Genomic DNA, 21,960 nt, shown 5'->3' on the forward strand with positions numbered 1-21,960 from the left:
TGAATTCTAACTAAAAAGTACAAAAACTTACTTGAAAATGAAAATTCTAAACTAAGAAATGAAGAAAGAATTCCAAGATGAGAGAATTCTGGTCTTGAAGTGTTTGTTAGAGGAATTTATGAAGAAATGGTGTATTCCAATATGTTTTGCTCGAAGGAATTGGCCTCATATTTCTAGGCCTCATGCTAGACTGCTGAGCTGCTGAGCTGGACCGCTCAGCAGCTGACCAAACCCTTCAGCATGGGTTTAGTCCCTTGACCAAGTAGCTTAGTCACCTCCTTGTGCATGACTCATCAAAGCTAGTTGTGGGCGGCTATGAGACCAGCTATTGTGAGCTACTTCTGAAAAGCCTATGGTGGGCTACTTGAGGTGAAGTCATGGATGACTTCATGGTTTGCTTGATGGTTAAGTCAAGTCTGGTAAGCATCGCCCATCATACCTGCTTCACCGCTGAGCTGCTTGTTCAGCAGCTTCTAACCGTGTTGACTGAGACGTGGCTTGGTGCTTGCTGATCTGGCCAGGAGTCTAGTTCTCCGCTGAGCAGCTTGTTCAACAGCTTGGTCTTGTGCCAAGCTCGTGTCTGAATGTGTCAAGCATATTTCTGACCGTGCCAGCCTAGTCTGGTGCTACGCTGAGCGGCTAAGCAGGTCCACTCAGCTGCCTGGTTGAGCACCTTGATTTTCTTGACTTTTGTTGCCTTTTGACCATGAATCTTTTCTCTTCTTTTCTTCATTTTATTTCCTACAAAATACATAAAAAGGCAATACAAACACAAATATACCAAATTGTGATATTTTATACAAAAAGTATTGTTTTAAGTTGGTTTTTCTCAATTATGCTTAAGATAAGTGCCATAAAAGTGTATTATTTTTAGGTATGTTTGGCACTTATCAAAGACACAAATTTTCTTTGACCGGATTTGTAAAGGACTCTAGTTCGTAGTCTTAACCGATAATAATGAGGGTTTGAACCGCTTTTAACCGGAAATTTTTTTGTCTGACCAAGTTAAACCTGATTGAACTGGAATAACCCGGGAAGTGAACCAGACAGTTCACTTAAAATTTTAAAAAATAGAACACTTCTCTAATGTTTTGTTTTACTCCAGGCTAAAAAAATATAGAAATATATTATTTCAATATAGTTATACATAATTATTAATTATATAAATGTGTATTTATATATAAGTATATATTTATAGATAAAAATGATAAATTATATATGAAATCATCCGGTCCGATCAGACAGTTTAACCGTTTAAACCAGTTAATCCTAATATAGGATCTCTCCCTATTTGATGTCCGGCTCGAATTTCACAATATTGGTTGAATGTAGTATAGTTAATCATCATTGATACATGTGAGTGTTTTGATTTCCATTATAAGTAAAGAAAAACTTTACAAAAGCAAAATTTACGTTGATGATTTATGCGTCTTATATTCAATTATTCTCCACTTGCTGACAAGAAACACCATTTGGCATACCAAAAAACTATTTGATAATTTATACGTCTTGAAATAGATTAATCTCTAATTAATGTCAATAAATCACTCCTAATACATACAAAAAAAGTATCGAATAAAATTTAAATGCAATGGTTTTGGATACAAAATATTACGTTAAAAATTATTGTTTTAATCATTGCTTCTAGGGCAATTTTTAAGTAACCTAAAATCCAAAGTGAATCTTGACATGATTTGAAATTGAAGTAATATCAGTTTCCTAAAGACTCAGTATATTTGGTTACTTAACAATGGTCAACAAAATTCTTTAAATTAACAAAATTGTTGTTCGCACTTGCAGACGTAAAAGTCAATGCTTGTTGAACCCATAATAATAAACAAACTGAACTCGTTGACCACATGGCCTGATGAATGATGGTCGAGGAAATGCACATGTTAACCGTGCCAATTTATTATAATGCATGAGATTTATTTCTGTTTATTATAATGTAGTGGAATAGTTGGTTAATGAATGGTGTCCAGCACTACAAAGTCCAAACCACCCAAAATGTAAACTCTGATTTCATTTTTCAAATAAGAATATAATATACATCCCAGGTGAAACGCAAGTATAATAATGAAGTAGATAACTTCCACTATTGTGTATTCATCCATGAATATGTATTAACTGTTTGCTTTCATGTAACTCGGTTGGTCAAGTTGATCATTTATTTGAGGGTCATGTGCTCCTATTATTTCATCTTTACTTATAAAATATATTAATCATATTGGACTAGTCTAGTATTGGATGCTCCAAGCTAAATCAAGTAAGCGTGTATTAGATGAGTCCAGATCACTTAAATGTATTGGACGAGTCCATTCTGAATGGTGGGCAAGTCTGCTAGCTTTAACTCATTGTATGTACTAAAGATTAGGTGGGAAAGTTTGTTACAATTTTGTTATAGGCAATTATTGAATGTTTTGAATAAATTGTAACTTCATATATTCAAATTAATCAAGGAAATCATTTCTTTTTTTAAGGGCAAGATACAACTGCACACACTATATTAATTAGGAAAAGATTAGAAGAGAAAATAAGTTAACATTTTGTGAACCTATAGTTAGGAAAGCCTATCCTATTAACATCAAAATCCTCAAATATGAAATGAGGAATTATTTCTCCAAGTAAAGCCCCCATTGGTGACTCCCTTTGTTGTCAATTTATCTGCATAATGATTATCCTCTCTAAATGTGTGAAAGGCCCTAAAGTTCATGAGTGAATTATATCCTTACAAGCATTCCACCTTGTCTTTAACTTCCAAGGGACTAACCCCTTGCCATTAAAAATGTCCACAACCAAAGTCGAGTCATACTCCAACCAGAGCAACCTCCAACCTTTTTTATGAGCAAGCTCTATGGCCATGATGGCAGCGTTTAATTCAACAAACAAGGAGTCCTGAAATTTGAAATAATCAGCAAAGCAACCCCTGAAAGCACCAGTCCAATCTCTATATATGCCACCTCCACCTGCATGACCAGGAGCACCATCTGCAGCCCCATGTGTATTAATTTTGATCCATCCCTCCTCCAGATAGAGCCATATTACTTCAGTGATGGCAAAAGCCTTACTATATTAATCTCAATGCTAAAATTCTTGAGGATGATGAAATTCTGCATGGAGGGATTGGCCATCAACCTAGAATTATTCCCAGATAGGGAGGTGGCCAATTTAACCTTAGACTTTGCTTGAAGCAAAATGAGCTTCTTGTCATGAAACTTGTCTTGGTTTCTACTAAACTAGATTGTATTTATGGTGTGGATGATTGCTGCAGATAGCACACCCCTCACTTGAGGGCTCCATTGCAACTTGCACACCGACATAATAGACTGAATGGAAGATAAGTCAAATGCCAAGCCAAAAAGGGAGCCTAACCAGTTCCAGAGAGAAAAGGCTATAGTGCAGTCCAAGAATAAGTGCTCTACAGATTCAGGATACTTGTTACACAAGCTACACATAGAAGCTAGTTGAAAACCCATATGCTGCAAATTATCATTAGTTGACATCTTACTATGAAGGAGTCTCCAAGTAGTAAAGGACATAGATGGAGGAATTGAGTCAGACCAGATCAATTTGAACCAATCCTTTTGAGGAGGAGCAGACACAATGCTGGAAAAGGCTTCCTTACGGGTTAGATTCCCATCTGTTGATTCTTTCCAAACCAATTGGTCCTGAGTAGAGGAAATGTTAACATTAATGATGTCCACAGCAACATGAGGGAACAAATCCACTATAGGAGTAGGCATACTCCATTGAGATAGGTAAATAAAGTCAGCTACTTTAGTTGTTAGAGAAGAGTGATACTTCATAGGGATATTCATGACCTCAACCAGAGGAACCCCTAGCTAGTTATCCTTCCAGAAACTAACTTTTGCTCCATCCCTCACCAGCCACATAGTCTTAGAAATCACAGAGTGCCAATTTGCTTTGATACCAGTCTAGATAGAACACTTGAAATACCTCTGGCTAGGAGTAGCACCTTGACCAAACCTAGACCTATAGAAAGCAGCCCATTCATGGTTGGAGGACAAGATCTCCTAAGTCAATTTCAGCAGAGCAGCATGATTCATCTGGCTTATGGATCTCAGCCATAGACCCCCAGATTTAGTAGGGGTGCAAACCTTGTGCCAAGCCACAGTGACTAGCTTCCCGGTTTTAATATATCCAGCCCAAATAAAATTCCTAAGTCTACTATCCAAGGATTTGATTAGAGTAACTGGCTAAGAGTAGATATGGAAACTATAGGCCAACATGCTCTGGATCACAGATCTCACCAACGCACAGATCTCACCAACTCCACTCTGCCCATAAGAGAGACAAGAGCCCTTCCTAGAAGCAAGTTTATTTGTGATTTTGTCTGTAATGGGCTGAAGATGCACTCTTCTAGGCTTCCTTCTAAACAAAGGAACCTCTAGATAATTAAAAGGCAAAGAACCAGTCTCAAAACCAAGAGAAGCAGATAAGGAAGGGATTTTCCTAGAATTAGCATTAGAATAGAATTTGCATTTGTTGAGGTTCACCTGCTGACCAGAGGCACTCCCATAATCAAGAATGAGCTCTTTCAAGGCTAAGAGACCTCTTCTGTTTCCTTTACAGAAGATGAGGATGTCATCAGCATATAGCACGTGACTAGGGGTTAGCAAACCACTAGGGCCAGAGATAACACTCATTCTTCCCTCAGTCATGAGCTTAGAAATCCCCGTACTGAGCACATCCTTAGCCAAACAGAATAGCAGGGAGAAAGAGGATCTCCCTTTCTAACCCCTCTCTTGAAACTGAATAAACCCACATTCTGGCCATTCACATTGATTGAAAGCTTTGCTGAGTGGAAGATCACCCTTATCCAGTTGCAGAATTTGTCATTGAACCCAAAAGCCTTTAAAGTGTCAAGCAAGAAACTCCAATCTAGAGTATCAAAGGCCTTTTTAATGTCTAGTTTGATAGCTAGATTCCCCCTAAATGTTTTGTGGTCCAACAAGTTGATTGCCTCTGAAGCTAAGCAAATGCACTCATGTATTTGTCTGTCCTTTATGAAGGCTCTCTACTGGTGGGAGACAATTTTTGGACCTAAAACAGCAAGCCTATCAGCCAACACTTTTGTCATGATCTTGGACTTGAAGTTAGCCAGAGCAATTGGTTTGAATTCCTCAATCTTGTCAGCCCTTGGATACTTAGGAATTAAAACAATAGTGTTTGAGTTTAGATTAGGCATCAACCAACTTTGGGAAAAGAATTGAGACACGGCCTTGCACACATTATGACCAACTATATCCCAACACTTCTGAAAAAAGCAGCCACCAAATCTATCAGGGCCAGGAGCACCCTCCCCGTTCATGTCAAAAACAACATGCTCAATTCCTTCATAAGGGGGGCATAATGAGCAAGGCATTATCCTCTGAAGAAACCAGAGCTGATATGACAGATTGGATAAGAGAATTAGAGCTAGTGTTGTTGGGAGAGGCATACAAATCTGAAAAGTAGTCCAGAGCATGATAAGCCATATTTGCTTGCTTGGATAAAATTGAATCACCAACTCTCAGCATAGTTAGAGCTTTAGAGGATTGTCTAAAATCTTGGTCACCCTATGGAAGAAACTAGTGTTCCTATCCCCATTAATCTACCACTTAAGCCTAGATTTTTCCTTCCAGAAATGTTCTTCCACATTAAGAGCATGCATAAGCTCCTTTTGAGCCAAATCCTCTTGAGCTAAAAGATCATCATCCATACCAGAGGAATCCATACGCTCCTACACATAGTCCACCTTAGCCATAGTAGTCTTTACTCTTTGATGAATATCTCCAAACATAGATACATTCCAAATCTTTAGCTCATGCTTGAACAACTTTAGTTTCTCAGATAGAATGAACATATGGCAGCATATGACCCCCTCCTCCATACCCCGGCCACCAATCTTGAGAGGCCAAGATGAGTGAACCACATTTTGTTGAATCTAAAAGAAGAGGTTCTAGGACAGAGTCCATAGAGGAAGCCAACAACAAAGGATGATGGTTAGAGGAGCTCCTAGGCAAAGTGCAGCAAGAGGTGTGAGTCCAATCAGTCAACCATTCCAGGTTACAGAGACTCCTATCAAGCCTCTTTTCAGTATGAGCTAGGCCACTTCTTCTATTTGACCAAGTAAAAATAGCCCCACTAGTTAGCAGGTGAAGAAGATTAGCCTCATCAGTGAAATCCTTAAATTCCTCAGAAGGAAGTCTAGGAGGGAGAGATGAAGCCCTACACTCATGAGCCCCTAGGACCACATTAAAATAACATGCAACAACAAGCACCAAGATTATTATTCTTCAGATGCAAGAGCTCAAACCATAAACTTCTTCTATGCATATAGTTATTCTTAGCATACACAACACTAAGAAAACCAGACTTGCCTTCCATTTGCCAAAAGAGGGTGGTGTGCTGATTGGAACTATCCATCACCCTTGGGTTAAAATCTAGTCTACACAACCCCTATAAATTAGGCTTGAGACTACCTCTACCATTCACCCCAAAGAGCTTAAAACCCAAACGCTACCAGAAGGAAGGGCTAACAACATCAAAATCAATCATAGGCTCAGAAAGAAAAACTAAATCAGGCTTGTTCTTTAGGCAGATATTTTTAAAAACCAACCTAGTTTTTAGGTTACCTAAACCTCTACAATTCCAATAGATTACAATCGTTGGGCAATGTTCAAATACCCACCCCTTTTGGTGTAATGTATGCTCTCATTGTTTCCTCTCTTCCTTAACTTTTTCTTTTGGGACTTGGAAAGCACCTCCGTGAAAGTCCCTTCTACCTCCACCTCCTCCTCAACCTCAACATCATCCCAAAGCCTGCCTACTATTTGCATATCCTTAGCAGCCATTGGATTTGGCATGTTCACAATTGGCTGTATCATAAAATTGTCCTTATGATGGTTCATTGGAGTAGCAACCACCTCAAGAAGCATCGGTGCCTCAGGCACCTCTAGTATAGTATTAGGAACCTCCTCCTCAGATGAAGAGCTTTCTGAATGATTATGCTCTGGAGATAGCAGAACCATTTCCACACCGTCTATGGTCTTTCCTAAATTTTTGTCAATGTCCAGATTTATCACAAGGTCATCCTCCCTAGCCATAGGAGGTGGTTTCTCAACATAAACCTTTTATTTCCTAGCAAACGGTCTAGGAATTTCCTCTAACACTTCATTTCTAGAAGACCTTCTACAATTCGACACCAAGTGACCAATAGATTGACAACCCAAGAAAAACTCAAGGATATTTTCGAATTCTTTAGACACAAAGAACACAAATCCTTCCTTCTCCACCAAAATTTGATTAGGGAGAGTGTTTTTGGGATTGATATCCACCATAACTCTAGCAAAGTGCCCAAATGTTCTATTATTAGTGGCCTCATCAAGAGAAATAAGAGTACCAATCCCCCCAGCTATCAAGAAGATAATCCTTGGACTCCAATATTCTTGGGGGAGACTCGAGATTTTAATCCAATACTGAGAATGTGTCACCTTTTGCAATGTCGGATTGAAGTCAAGAGTCCATAAGGAAAGCCTCAAAAGCCCATGTTTTAAGTTCTAAGACCCAACTGCGCACACCTTTCTCATGTCCTCAACAAAGGAGAATGAGAATTCATAGAATCCTCTACCCAAGGATACCATACTTCATTTACCCACCATACGCCATAGAGCTAAAAGTTTGGTTTTCAAATCTACAAACTTGAGAGGTTGATCACGCTTGGCCATAATGAGTCTACCATGAAGATGACTCTTGCATCGCATGAGACCCACTTGATACTCAGCTTCAAGGATCTTAATTGCAACAACATCCCCTTTGATGCACGACTGAGGAAGTTGAGAGACCACAATATTAGAAGTATGTTTAAGAGCTTGAGCAATATATTGGTGTTTCTTGATAGAAGGAGGCGCCGTGAGTTTTTGAGCTCTATCTTCCAAAGACGGAAGGAAACTCCAAGGTATGAGGGGTGCACCACCATGTAACATGATTTTGCACCCAAGGAGAGTGTCCCGAAAAGCTGGAGAAGACCCTGTCATAGCACCTCTCACTAACTTTCTCTCACTACTTTAGAAATACTTCAATTATCCTCAAGGAAATCATTTCTCACAAACTCTCTACTTCTCTATTTTATGTTACTCGTTCTCTATATAGTTTGTGTTTACTTCCTCCTTTCTTTTTCCCCTTTTAAACAAGATTGGTTTCCTTCTTCTTTGGTTGGTACTAGAGCTTCAATGAAGCTCTGATGTTTGAGTAAATCATGTCTTCTAACTCTAATTCCGCATCTCTAGATAATGGAGAACTAAATCCACAATTGGATTATGATAGTTGCACAAAATCATGGTTATATGTATTAATTGCATATTTAAGAAAATACATTTTTCATATTGGTTTCACCACCTTTAAATGGTGAAAATAACTTCAATGGTTACCATAAATGAAAATGATATTGATTTCAAATTAAATAATAAGTCATGGTTTGTTGATGGAACAATTACAATGTCAATTCAAGGTAGACTTTTGTTTTTAGCTTAGCGAGCATATATTATCGTGATTTCTTAGAATATAAGATCGGTTTCGAATTGCAGACAAAGGAGAATAAATCACATCACTCAAGCTAAATGAGCTTTCTATTTCTTCCTACTTCACCGAACTCATTATGAGATGAGCTTAATAATTTCAAACTTTTACGCAAGTGTACATGTCTTATAAGATGTGTACGTGATGTACATCACATATGCATATGTTGTTTCACAAATTCTAACAGCATCGTATAAGATATGTTTTGAGTAACATTGAGAAGTATAAGTTAGAAGATCAATAAAGTCAATGTTTTAAAAGCATCTTAATGAATCTTATAATGGAGTTAGATTACAGATTACGCTCATATACCCTATACCACAACTAATCGAGAGTATATCTTTGTCCCATAATTTGTGCCACTTCTTGTGCCATATGATATGATTTGTCAAAAAAATACTTAATAATTAAATTATAACTTAAATATTTTTTTTTTCAACCATAACAATTTCATGGCACATAGAGTGACACTCTGATACAAACCAGAGAGTGGATAAACATCAAATAGAGAATGATGGAAGCTCAACTACACACAATGAAAACAATAAGGAGATAGAGGATGATGGCTCAACATTAGAGAAAAGAGTAAGTAAGAAGCCAGCATGGATGAAGGACTATGTGTGTGGAAGAAAGGTCTAGAAGATTCTGAATTGGTGCAATCTAATTCCTAATTTTTCTGCTGCAAATTGTTAGCTTATTTCCTATTTTGTTTACTTTCTTTTTGCCTGATTGTTAGCATCCAATATCTTTAAATAGTTAAGATGTAAACAAATCATTTGTTGAATAATAATCCAGATAATCTTTTCCTTCCCAAAAAAGAACTTCATCATTCTTCTTCCTTTTATTTCTTGAAGAGTTCACACTCACTCGAAGAATGCAAAAACTTGTGAACACTCTGTAGCAGAGTGTATCATTGGTGCTTTCATTATGGACACAACAGAGCTTATGAACACCCTTCAATCCAAAATCGGTGCACAAATGGAAAATTTTCGCAAATTGCTCGAATCCCACACAGAGAAAGTTCATTCCACACTTCACCAACACCTAGTGGAAGTTGATTCCAAAGTCGCACATGGAATTGCCGGATCGGCAATGCGTACGTTGAAATTCAGTGTACCATGTTTTGATGGTTCAAATCTCTCAGATTGGATTTTCCAAATTGAAGCCTTCTTCACCTTCCATGAAACTCTAGAAGAGTCCTGGCTTCAGATTATCGCTTTTCATCTTGACGGACGCGTCGCTACATGGTTTCAATGGGCAACCCGAACAATTTGTTGTCTTTGTGGGCAGTTTTTATCGCTGTTGTTCACCATCGTTTTGGCCCAACTTAGTACGAGGACATTAAAGGTGAATTATCCAAATTATCTCAAACCGGCTTTGTAGTAGACTTTCAAGCACAGTTCGAAGATTTGATGAATAAGGTAACAGGGATCTCTGAATCATTACTTATAATTTTTTTCATTATGAGACTGAAAAATTATCTAAGATGGGAATTGCTATTTAATCGCCCTGTTACTTTGATGGAAGCCTTTGTCGTGGCCAAGGCATATGAGGCTCGTTTTGATGACACACCGGCCATGGGAAAACCTTGGTCTCGTGACCCATATATCAAATCCAGTTCCATTACCAACCAAAACCAACCTAAACACGATCAAACAAATCGACCCAATCCAAATCCTCAAAACACATCCAATAATACTACATCATTATTACCACCACTCTTACCTACACCACAATCAAACCTTCCCGTTCGAAACATACCCTTTGCCGAACTCCGGGATCGCCGTTCAAAAGGCCTTTGTTTCAAATGTGACGAGAAATGGAACCCATCTTACTGATGCCGAACTCGTGGGCTTCTTCTCATGGGAGAAGATGAAGATGACCCCCACCAGAATCAGAGGATACCTACATAGATGATGTTTCTGGTGACATGTCCAGTCTTCACTCACTGTCCAGCCAGCGTGATCTCTGCGAGTTTCAAGCCTTTATAACCACCAAAGTTTCACCATCCTTATTGACAGCGGGAGCACTCACAACTTTGTCAAGCCTGCATTGGTGGAACGATTGGGGTTACCTATCAAGTCATGCCCTCGTTTAAAGGTTGCAACTGGTTGTGGCACCTTCTTGGTTTGCCAATTTTGCTGCCAAGTTGTTACTCTTCTTTTATAGGGCATTAATTTTGTAGTGGATTTTTTTATCTTAGACATTGAAGGTCCAGATGTTGTTTTAGGCTTTCCTTGGTTGCAATCTTTCAGTAAAGTGGCACATGATTATTCAGCTCTCACCATGGAATTCATGTGGCAAGGGACCCAAGTTACTTTAGTGGGTGATGCTTTTCTAGCCTCAAAATCGGTGTCACTACATCAGCTTCAGGCATTGGTTCACACTAGTGATGTGTCCAGTATTTTTGCAATCACGGCTTCCCCCAAGAACCTGACCTTCTTGCAGAATCATCCCTCACTTTCTCACCCAACCTATCTATACCAGTTACTTATCTATTCCATCGTTTCTAGTCCATTTTTGCCACGCCTGCGGGCTTACCTCCCCACCGAACTGTTGACCATCGCATCCATCTTGTGGAAGGATCCAAGCCAGACAATATGAGACCTTATCGGTACCCTGAATTTCAAAAGGCTAAAATGGAGAAGTTGGTCCAAGATATGCTTGATCAAGGCATCATTGTCCCTAGCCATAGTCCATTTTATTCACCCGTCTTATTAGTAAGAAAGAAAGACGGTACATGGCACTTTTGTGTGGATTATTTGGCATTAAATTTTGTTACGATTAAGGATAAATTTCCAATTCCCACCATTGATGAACTTTTGGATGAATTGGGTGGTGCAAGAATTTTTACAAAACTGGACTTGCGTGCAGGTTACCATCAAATTTGAGTTCATCCTCGTGACACTTATAAAACGACGTTCCGCACACATGAGGGCCCTTTTGAATTTCTTGTGATGCCATTTGGACTTACTAATGCATTGTCCACATTTCAAGCTACTATGAAACAAATGTTCTCTCAATACTTACGGAGGTTCGTGATTGTTTTTTTTATGACATACTCATATATAGTACCTCTCTTGCTGATCACTTACATCACTTACAATTGGTTTTCCCTTCCTTGAAGACTCATTGTTTTTTGTGAAATTATCCAAACGTCTCTTCTGTCAAGAGCCCATTGACTACTTAGGACATATTGTTTCTTCTCATAGTGTCCATGCGGATCCAGCCAAGCTAGAAGTAATGGAAAAGTGGCCAACACTGGTAACTGTTAAGCAACTTCAGGGGTTCTTAGTCCTTACTGGATACTACAGAAAATTTATTGCTCACTATGCAAGTATAGCTTCTCCTTTAACTGATATTTTGAAGCACGATGCCTTCTCTTGGAATGATGCTGCTCAACGAGCCTTCCTTGCCCTCAAGCAAGCTATGCTTGCCACACCTGTTCTTAGTCTGCTTTATTTTTCTAAAGATTTTGTGATTGAAATTGGCGCATCTAATGTAGGTATTGGAGCTATTTTAATGCGAGAGGGCCACCCCTCACCTTCATTAGTAAGAAATTGGGACCAAAATTAAGAGCCGCATTTGTATACATCAAGGAACTACATGCCATTACCGAATCGATTCTTAAATGGAGACAATATTTGTTAGGCCATTTTTTTGTCATCCGCACTGATCATAAGAGCATCAAGGAATTGCTTCACCAAGTCATACAAACTCCAGACCAGCAGTCATATGTGCGCAAACTATTGGGGTTCCATTTTCGCATCGAGTACAAACCCGGGGCTTCTAACAAGGTGGCAGACACACTTTCACGTGTGCCTACTGACTAGCTAGACTACGAGCACACACCCGCACTCAGCGCATTAGTGTCCTCACCTACTATGGTATTATTACTCAATTTCAAAAAGACAATGTTACTGATTCTTTTTATCAGACTTTTCATGCATAACAGGCTCAGGGATTGCTTCAGTATCCGTATACTATCGTCAACGAGATCCTCTTACATGTCGGTTATTATGTGCTCAACCCGACATCTCCATTATGTCATACTATCATTAGTGAGTTTCATGATACTCTAAGGGGTGGCCATGCCGGTGTGAAGCGTACTTTGGTTCGTGTTGCTGCCAATTTCTACTGGTCCGGTATGTGTAAAGCGGTGGAAATATTTGTTGTCTTGTGTCTTACTTGTAAACAAATTAAGTACTCAAATCAGGTTCCTGTCGGACTCCTTCAACCCCTTCCGATTCCAGAAATGGTTTGGGAGGATGTGACAATGGATTTCATAACGAGTCTCCCTTCCTCTCACGGATCCACTATTATCCTCGTTGTGGTGGATCGTTTATCAAAAACAGCTCAATTCGGTGCCCTTCCCACCTCATTTACCGTTTCTAAAGTAGCAGAGTTATTTGTGTCTTTGGTTGTGCGTCACCACGGGTATCCCTATTCAATTGTGTCCGATCGTGACCCGGTTTTCATTAGCACTTTTTGGCGCAAGTTGTTTGAGCTTAGTGGCACCAAACTAGCTATGAGCAGTGCCTATCATCCCCAAACTGACGACCAAACCGAGGTAGTTAACCGTGGGTTAGAACAATACCTTCGTTCCTTCACTCAACACAAACCATCTTCATGGGTTGCTTTTCTTCCTTGCGCTGAATTTCATTATAATACCAGCTACCATAGTGCCTTGCAAATGTCACCTTTTGAGGCTCTTTTTGGTTGCAAATAGAGAATGATGGTACGAGTGTATCACACTCATTATGGTACAATAGATGTGCATCCTAACTAATCAACGTGTCTTCCTTGGTTGTGCTACAAGAAAAGAAAATGCTCGCAAACAATGTAAATCTAAAGATTTAGTAGTTTCTGGAAGGGGAAACACAAGTAACAATGGTGGTAATTTTGGAAGGGGCAAAACACTTATCATGAAAAAAAAAGAAATATTGTTGTTAAGTGTCAAATTAATCATATTTTATACACTCTTTTTATGATACTTTAACTATTTAATTAACTCAAATGAATGAAATTGTACTAATACATGATTAAAACTTTTTTAAATGGACATGTCTCACATCTGGAGTATCTTGCATGCTTAATCAAGAGGAATTATGGCAAAATGATAAGTTCCGGAAAAAAATAAGGATTCAACCATGAGTAGTCCGAGTAAAATTGTGATACTACATTCATTCACCATTGGATCGAGCTGAATTATGGATAAGTTGTTCCTAACTGATGGATCTTCGTTGGATCGTCAAAATATAGAAAACTTTGTGCGCATAGTGATGAAATTTTTTGAAAATTTAGCCATTGTTTCGTCTATGCTCATTGCACCAAGATTAGCTTAGCATAATAGGTGGTGCACTGAGCGCACTAAGGTGTGCCAACGCAAATTGGTACATTGAAAGGTCGCAAATAGCTAGCTGGAGGCGATGCGCTAAGCGCATAAACCAGCATGCAGACACTATTTAAGGACTTCCAACTCAAGCCAAAGGACACACATTTTGTAATATTGATTAGTAATACTTCTTTTCTGAGTTTCTATGGTAGTTTCACTCATTTTAGTCATGGAACCAAGAGTAAGTATTAGAGGAGTTAATCTAAAATTATTTGTGTGTGGCTCTACCACCTCATGAGTTGTGTTTTATCCTTATCTTACTTACACCATGTGAACATGAGTAGTTAAAACTCTTATTAGGATTAGATGTAGCATGAGCTTGATGTATACACACTGATTCACCATCAATCCATAAAGTTTTGGTTATATTTGAGTTATGTATTTATTTTATGCTTGCTTTAAATTTGATCAACTTTTTGTATAATTATTGAATAAGTTGCTTAATTTCTTACTTTCACTATTCTAAACTTGCATAACTCAACAAGTAGTATATTTTCTAGACATAGATTTATATTATTCGTCATCTCGTGCATATTACTTATTAGTATCTAGACATAGTGCTAATTTTGTGATATTATAACTCTCAAACTGAATGTCATAGACTACTAGATATAGATGTATGATTGAAGGTTCTTAAAACTTAATTTTATCATTGTAGTTGCTAGATGTAGATGTATTGTTATTAAAGTGTTTGTATAGACCAAGACATTGACGACTAAGACAATTCAGGTGTTTCATTTTAACTCAACTTGCATGCACAAATTAGTAGACATAGAGGCATGACTTTACAAGTCATATTTCTTAATCTTATGAATTGAAGTTCTAGGCATAGGGCTTTATTAGATAAGTTTCTAACTGGCTAAGATATTAGTTTTTAGTGATTTTGAGGTTATTCTATCATATAATCATTAACGAGTTCATGTAAATTTAGAATTAGGTGTGTACGGATATCAAGTGTGAAGTTCAATCTCATCTCTGCTTTCCTTTTATATTACAAATTTGATTAACTATGTCACTAATCAAACAACCCTTTGAATCATAACTTAAAATAATATTTTTTAGTTGATAGACAAGTATCGAGCAAGTCCTTGTGGATACGACAATATCTTACTCTATACTTGTTTGTGATATAGAGGTAGTTTTATACTCCCATTTATCGGTTATATGATGGAGGTTTGTTACAAGAAGTATGAATATCCTCCAAACTTCAAATTTGCTAACAAATGACTTGGACACATCAATTAATTTGATAAGAAATTATATATCCTCCTACTAAATCCTCCTACCCATAAGAAAGTGATATATGTCACAAAGTGATATTTTGTTTATTAATTATTGGCTTATAAGTATCATATATCACTTTCTTGTGAGTAGTGAGATTTATAGGAGGATTTAGTATGAGGATGTGATTCGATTGATGACATAGAAGAAGAACAATGATGAGTAACTTCTCAATGTCAAGGTATATTAGTGAAGTTGTTTTTCTTTTCATTCCCATCCATTTTCTAACCAAAATTATGGAAGAGAAAATAGAAACTATTTTCCCTCCCCTCCATTTTGAAACCAAAATAAGGGGAGAGAAAATTGAAATTATTTCACATATTCTCCACTCCTATATGATCAAACCAAATAAGGAAAACCATTTTACCTCCAAAAGGTTAGCTTCATGGGAAGGCCATTTTTTTCTTTTGGAGGATGGGTGGTTCTGATCAATGCGGTTTTAAATGCATTGTCAGTTTGCCTTCTTTCTTTTTCCAAAGCTCTGAAGTATGTGATCAAGAGTTTAATGAAAATTCAAAGAGACTTCCTTTGGGGTGGTTTCAGAGCTCAAAGAAAATCCATTGGGTTTAGTGGGAAACTGTGTATAAGGATCGTGATAAGGGCGGTTTGGGAGTAAAAGATTTAGAATCCTTAAATTTAGCTCTCCATGATAAATGGAGATGGTGTGGTTGAATTTAGAGAGAGTCACTTTAGGTTAAAGTCTTAGAGTCTAAGTATGGAGTCGAGAGTGTTTCCTAGGTTGGAGGTAGGGAGTCTATTGGGATTTCAGCTTCGCTTTGGTGGTGAGATTTGAAGAATTTGGTTAGTAGTTTAAGTGTCGCTAGAGGGAGGACATGTTGTGGTTTTATAAGAGTTGTAGGGAATGGTAATAACAAAATATTATGGTTAGACTTCTGGGTGGGAGAAAAAGCTTTGAAGGATTCTTTTGAGAGGTTTATACAAGTTAAATATGGATAAAGAGGCTCTGGTTGGTGAGATGGGGATATATCTGTGGATCGAGTTTCACATAGGAATATCTCTTGGAGGATAAAACCTTTTGAATATGAAAAATCTTCGATTGAGGAGCTTTTAATGATAATTATTCCTTCTCTTATTAAGGAGAAAGTAAAAGATAATTGGATTTAGATCCATGATGTGTCAAATTTATATACGGTCAAATCTGTGTATAAATTAATTTGGCAACAATGTCATATAAGACTAGATGAACGAAAGATGTGAAAATTGGTTTCGCACACCTTGGCACCTTTGAGGAGTTAGATGCTTGCTTGGGGGATTTTGTTGGATAGAATTCATTCTAAGTTAAACTTATCCAAAAAGGATGTTAATACTAGTGGCAGTGATCTTATGTATGTTTGGTGTGGTGCTCAACAAGAAACTGTGAAACATTTGTTTTTATCTTGTCACTTATCTTATCGAATTTGGTAGCTCATCTACCAATGGTTGGGACTTGTCATGATCTTACCCACGAGTGGTAACGATCATTTACTACAACATTTCCTCATAGTTACAGACATGATATTGAAAGAAGTTTACTTGGTAATTTGGATTGCTGGAATCTGGTACCTTTGTAATTGCAGGAATGTCATGGTGTTTACAATAAGGAATCATGCTTGGAGAATCTAGTGGAAGATATTCAACTCAAATCATAGATATGAATTAAGGGAAGACATAAGTCTTTGTTTATGTCCTGATTCAAATGGATTTCAAATCTGATTATACGTTTGGAATGCTATTGTTAGTTTATTTCTTTAATTGTTCGAGTTGTGGTTTGTTCCTTTTGAATTTTGTTGGGTGGTATTGTAAAAGAGGTCCTTCAGATTACATCTCCTTCTTAGAGATTATACTTTGGTTTCCTGGAATGTAATTATATCCTTTATTTCTTTAATAAAATTTTACTTATCAAAAACTTTTGTACCTCCTCCTCAACTCTCTTCCTTTCCTTCCATTAAAATTATTCATTTTCTTCCATTAAAATCCATGCACTCCCTTTCTTTTCATTGATACAAACACAACATATGAATCCGCATTAATAACACCTTTTCGTACAAGCTAAAATATTCTACATTACTTAATAATGTCCTACTCCATTATGAGGTCTCTCAAAAAGGACAACCTCTTTGTAAAATTTGGAAATGCTGCTTTCAATCAAAGGTGGAGAGAAAGGAAAGATACTATCCAATGAAACCTTATATCTAGACGTAAGAAAGGGTTATAAAAACTTACCTCGAGTGTTTTTCTTTATCCTAGTGTTTAAGTCTACCGTATATAAATGTAATACTCAAAAATAGCACAATACTATATATAGGTTTACATTTTAGGCTATTAACATAATCTACTATATTCGTATTCTTTCTTTCTTTTTTTGATAAGAAAAGAAAGGGTTGTTAAAATTACAAAACTAGCACTCTACATTTGTGATAAGCGTACAAAGTAGAGGTTTTTTTGTCAAATTGATGGATTGCTGAGATTCCTTAACTAGACATTTTGCATTTGTGATAAGTGTCCAAATATGAGGTTAATACTATCTTAATAAGAAAAGAACTGGTTGTTGAACTTACAAAACTAGACACTCTACATTTGTGACAAGTGTACAAAGTAGAGATTTTTTGTCAAGTTGATGGGTTGCTGAAATTCTTAAACTATACATTCTTCATTTGTGATAAATGTTCAAAGATGAGATTATTTTTGGCAATTAAAACTAAAATTCTGAAAAAATAAATATCTTATGATTTACTACTTTTACTCAAACATTTTTCATATACGTGTCCTTCTCTACTTCTTCTCATTTTCTCTACTCAAACTAAATATATTTCTCACATGTATGATTTTTTACTCTTTTCATTTTTACTTCATCCTTCTCATAACTATTTCTCTCTTTTTCAATTTTTGTTCAACAAATATATCATCTTCAAATGTCAAACCAACTCACATGTATGATTTTCTATTCATTTCATTTTTACTTCACCCTTCTCATAAATATTTCAAATTTTTTTCAAATTTTGTTCAGCAAATCTACAATCTTCAAAAGTCAAACCAACTCACGGATCTAATTTTGTGCTCTTCACATTTTTACTTCATCCTTCTCCTAACTATTTTTCTTTTTTTCAATTTTTGTTAAACAAATCCATCATCTTCAAATGTTAAACCAACTCACATGTGATATTTTCTGCTCTTTTCATTTTTACTTCATCCTTCTCATAACTATCTCTTATTTTTTTCAATTTTTTGTTCAATAAATCTATAACAAAAACTTCATTTTTCTCATATGATGTTTATTAAAATATTTTTTCTACAATGATATGGGCTAGTCATGTTCTTTATTCCAACATTTGGAGAAGAGAAACTCCACATCTTGGAATACAATGATTAGATGTTACATTTATTATATGAGTATGTCAATCTTATATTAATCAGAATAATCTTTAATTTTTTTCTCACTTTCTTTCTATGGTAAGGAACTAATTCTCGGCACACATGTATAATATCCACATATCATTTTAAACCCTTAAAATTATATCTTTATCACTCCAACATGTTTTGTTTATATATCTCTTTATTTTCTGGCATTTTTATTTAAATTGATTACAACTCCAAGGGTATAAATAATAATCACATGTGTAGTAGAATTCCTTCTCATCATAAATTATTTGGTATATTTAATTATTGAACATATATGTTTTAATATTCATTCTCATCATAAATTATTTTCAAACTAATTGTTGACAGAACTCAGTTGGTAGTTACACTTAGAAGCCGAAATTATTAGGCATGATTGATCTAGAATGTCTTTTATTCTTTTATAAAAAAATTAAATAGTTGTTTCCCCACAATTAATTTTGGGATTTGGTTTATGATTGTGTTTTGGAATTGAATTTATCTTTAATCTTTATTAGGTATGATTTCTCTTGAATGTCTTTTATTCAGTTTCTTAAAAATTTAATAGTTGTCTCCCACAATTAATTTTGGGATTGATCATGTTTCGATTTTCAATTAAACACGTATTTTCAATTTTTACATAAAATTAAGATCATGTTCCAATTATATTACTTTACGATGTAATAGAATTAACAAGTTACCCGTGCGAATGCACGGGTGATATTTTTTACCACATGATTCAGAACATGCATATTATATCTATATTCTTTCTTTAAGCATAAGGAACAACTTCTAATTTTGTTATTTTGAAATTGATATATGTTTCAAATTTCAATGTCATTTATTGTTCAACCTGACAGATATTAAATATATACAATATTATAGTATGGAAAACCTTGATTTTGCGATCCAGAAGACCAAAATTTGTAAATGCATTTAAAAATTGATGAGTTAATAAGTTGAATTTTGGTCCTCATTAGTATTACACATATCAATAGAATCAGAACTATTGTATTCATTTTCATCACCTAATCTTATTAAGTTTAAAAATATTTGCTTCAACTTAATAACTGATTGAATTGAATTATAAATATTTTGACTTGGAATTAAACTAAAAAAAAATCATTTACTTGTTCAATAATTTCAATAGTTGATGCAAGTATTGTCCTTGGTTATAAAAAATCTTCATTTTTTTTGCGATCTTGTAGATCTGGATAAATACTCTGAACTATGACATTTATTAGGTTATCAAAATTAAAAAATGTATATGTAATTAGGTAGGAATGGCGTAGCTATGAGAATTGTAAAGAAAAGTAAATAATATAATTTAACTAATACACACAAATGTTATTATATTTTTCTGCTAGCGATTATGTACAATTACAATAGTTTATTATAATATTTTAAAATTGTATCATTGTCTTCATTATATGTCTTCATTCATACAATTTTTATACAACAATATTTTAATGATCTGCAATGAATGATAGATGACATATAAAATGATTAAATGATATAAATTGAGAACGTTTTAAGATCTATTTAAATGTGTAATTACTACATATTCCATTTAGTATATTTAAAATTTGTTTTCAAAGTTTCTTAACAACTTTAATACATAATTTTAAAGTAGAAACTTAATCATCAAAATTAAGAGGAGTGACTCACTTACTCAAAGAGTTTTTTAAACTTACTCCCCATGCTAGCCATCAATTGTAGGGAAATCCAATTGTTTGAATTAGTGAGTAGATCTAAATTATTAATTATCCATAAAATTGATGGCTAGGATAAGTAGTAAGTGTAAAAAACTTATAGTAAGTGGATCCCCACTCCATAATTAATGCCCCTAATTTCTTAATTATAGGAAATTAAATATTTAGGAATTATCCATTTCTCTCCTAATTAATATTAAAAAAAAATAGTTTTAAGAAATAAATTTGTTGTTTATTATTTTTATAATAGACATAATAATAACAGTTTTCCTTATTAGATGTAATATGAAAACACATTCTTTCAACTAATAATTAAATTAGATTCCGACAATTTAAGTTTTAAAATTGATTAAATAATATTAATTGAGACATTTTAAGATCTATTTAAATGCATAATTACTCCATATTTCATTTACTATTTTTAAAAAAAATTTCAAAGTTTCATAACAACTTTAAAACATAATTTTAAAGTTGAAACAAAATCATGGTTATTTTTATCTTTGATTGACTATTGTAAGTATGTTAGTAGTTGTTATGGGGATAATCAAACCTTAATTCTCCTTCACTTCACCCTTAACAATCAAACCACCTTGTAACTCATGTTTTATTGTTTTAAATTTGTTATGGGTGAGGCTCAAACCCAAAACCTCATCCACCACATTCCTAAAACTATTTCACTTTAACCATCAGATCACCTTATGATTCCCAAATATTATTATTATTGCTCCATATTCCTTAATTCGTTATTAATAGAATCAGAACTATTGTATTCATTTTCATCACCTAATATTATTAAGTTTAAAAATATTTGCTTCAACTTAATAACCGATTCAATTGAATTGTAAATATTTTTACTTGGAATTAAACTAAAAAATTCATCTACTTATTCATTAAATTCAATGGTTGATGCAAGTATTGTCATTGGTTATAAAAACTCTTCATTTTTTAGCAATCTTGTAGATCTGGATAAGTACTTTGAACTATGACATCTATTAGGTTATCAAAATTAACAAATGTATATGTCATTAAGTAGTAATGACGTAGTTATGAGAATTTTAGAGAAAAAATAAATAATATAATTTAACTAATATAGACAATTGATATTATATATTTTTTGTTAGAAATTATGTACAATTAAAATAGTTTATTATAATATTTTAAAATTGTATCATTGTCTTGATTATATGTCTTTATCCATACAATTTTTATACAACAATATTTTAATGATCTGCAAGGAATGATAAATGGCACATAAAATGATTAAATGATATTAATTGAGAATGTTTTAAGATCTATTTAAATGTGTAATTACTAAATATTCCATTTACTATATTTAAAAAACATAAAATTTCCTAACAACTTTAATACATAATTTTCAAGTAGAAACCAAATTATCACAATTAAGAGGAGTGATTCACTTATTAAAAGAGTAAGTTTTTTAAACTTACTCCTAATCCTAGCCTTCAATTCAAGGGAAATGCAATTATTTGAATTAATGAGTAGATCTAAACCATTAGTTATCCATAAAATTGATGGCTAGGATGAACAGTAAGTGTAAAAAACTTATAATAAGTGAATCCCCACTCCATAATTAATGCCCCTAATTCCTTAATTATA

The 21,960-nt window shown here is 35.0% G+C and overlaps 1 long non-coding RNA gene across 1 annotated transcript in view; it reads left to right on the forward strand.

Moving 5' to 3' along the window:
* LOC109335703 overlaps nt 1–17,858 on the forward strand; it is a 21,012-nt gene extending 3,154 nt beyond the window's left edge. Inside the window, exons 2-3 of the long non-coding RNA XR_002106234.1 lie at nt 7,859–7,860; nt 17,844–17,858. This is a non-coding gene — a long non-coding RNA (uncharacterized LOC109335703). The remainder of the gene's footprint in view (nt 1–7,858; nt 7,861–17,843) is intronic.

This window comes from Lupinus angustifolius, chromosome LG20, assembly GCF_001865875.1.
Source record: "Lupinus angustifolius cultivar Tanjil chromosome LG20, LupAngTanjil_v1.0, whole genome shotgun sequence".
NCBI classification, from domain to species: domain Eukaryota; kingdom Viridiplantae; phylum Streptophyta; class Magnoliopsida; order Fabales; family Fabaceae; genus Lupinus; species Lupinus angustifolius.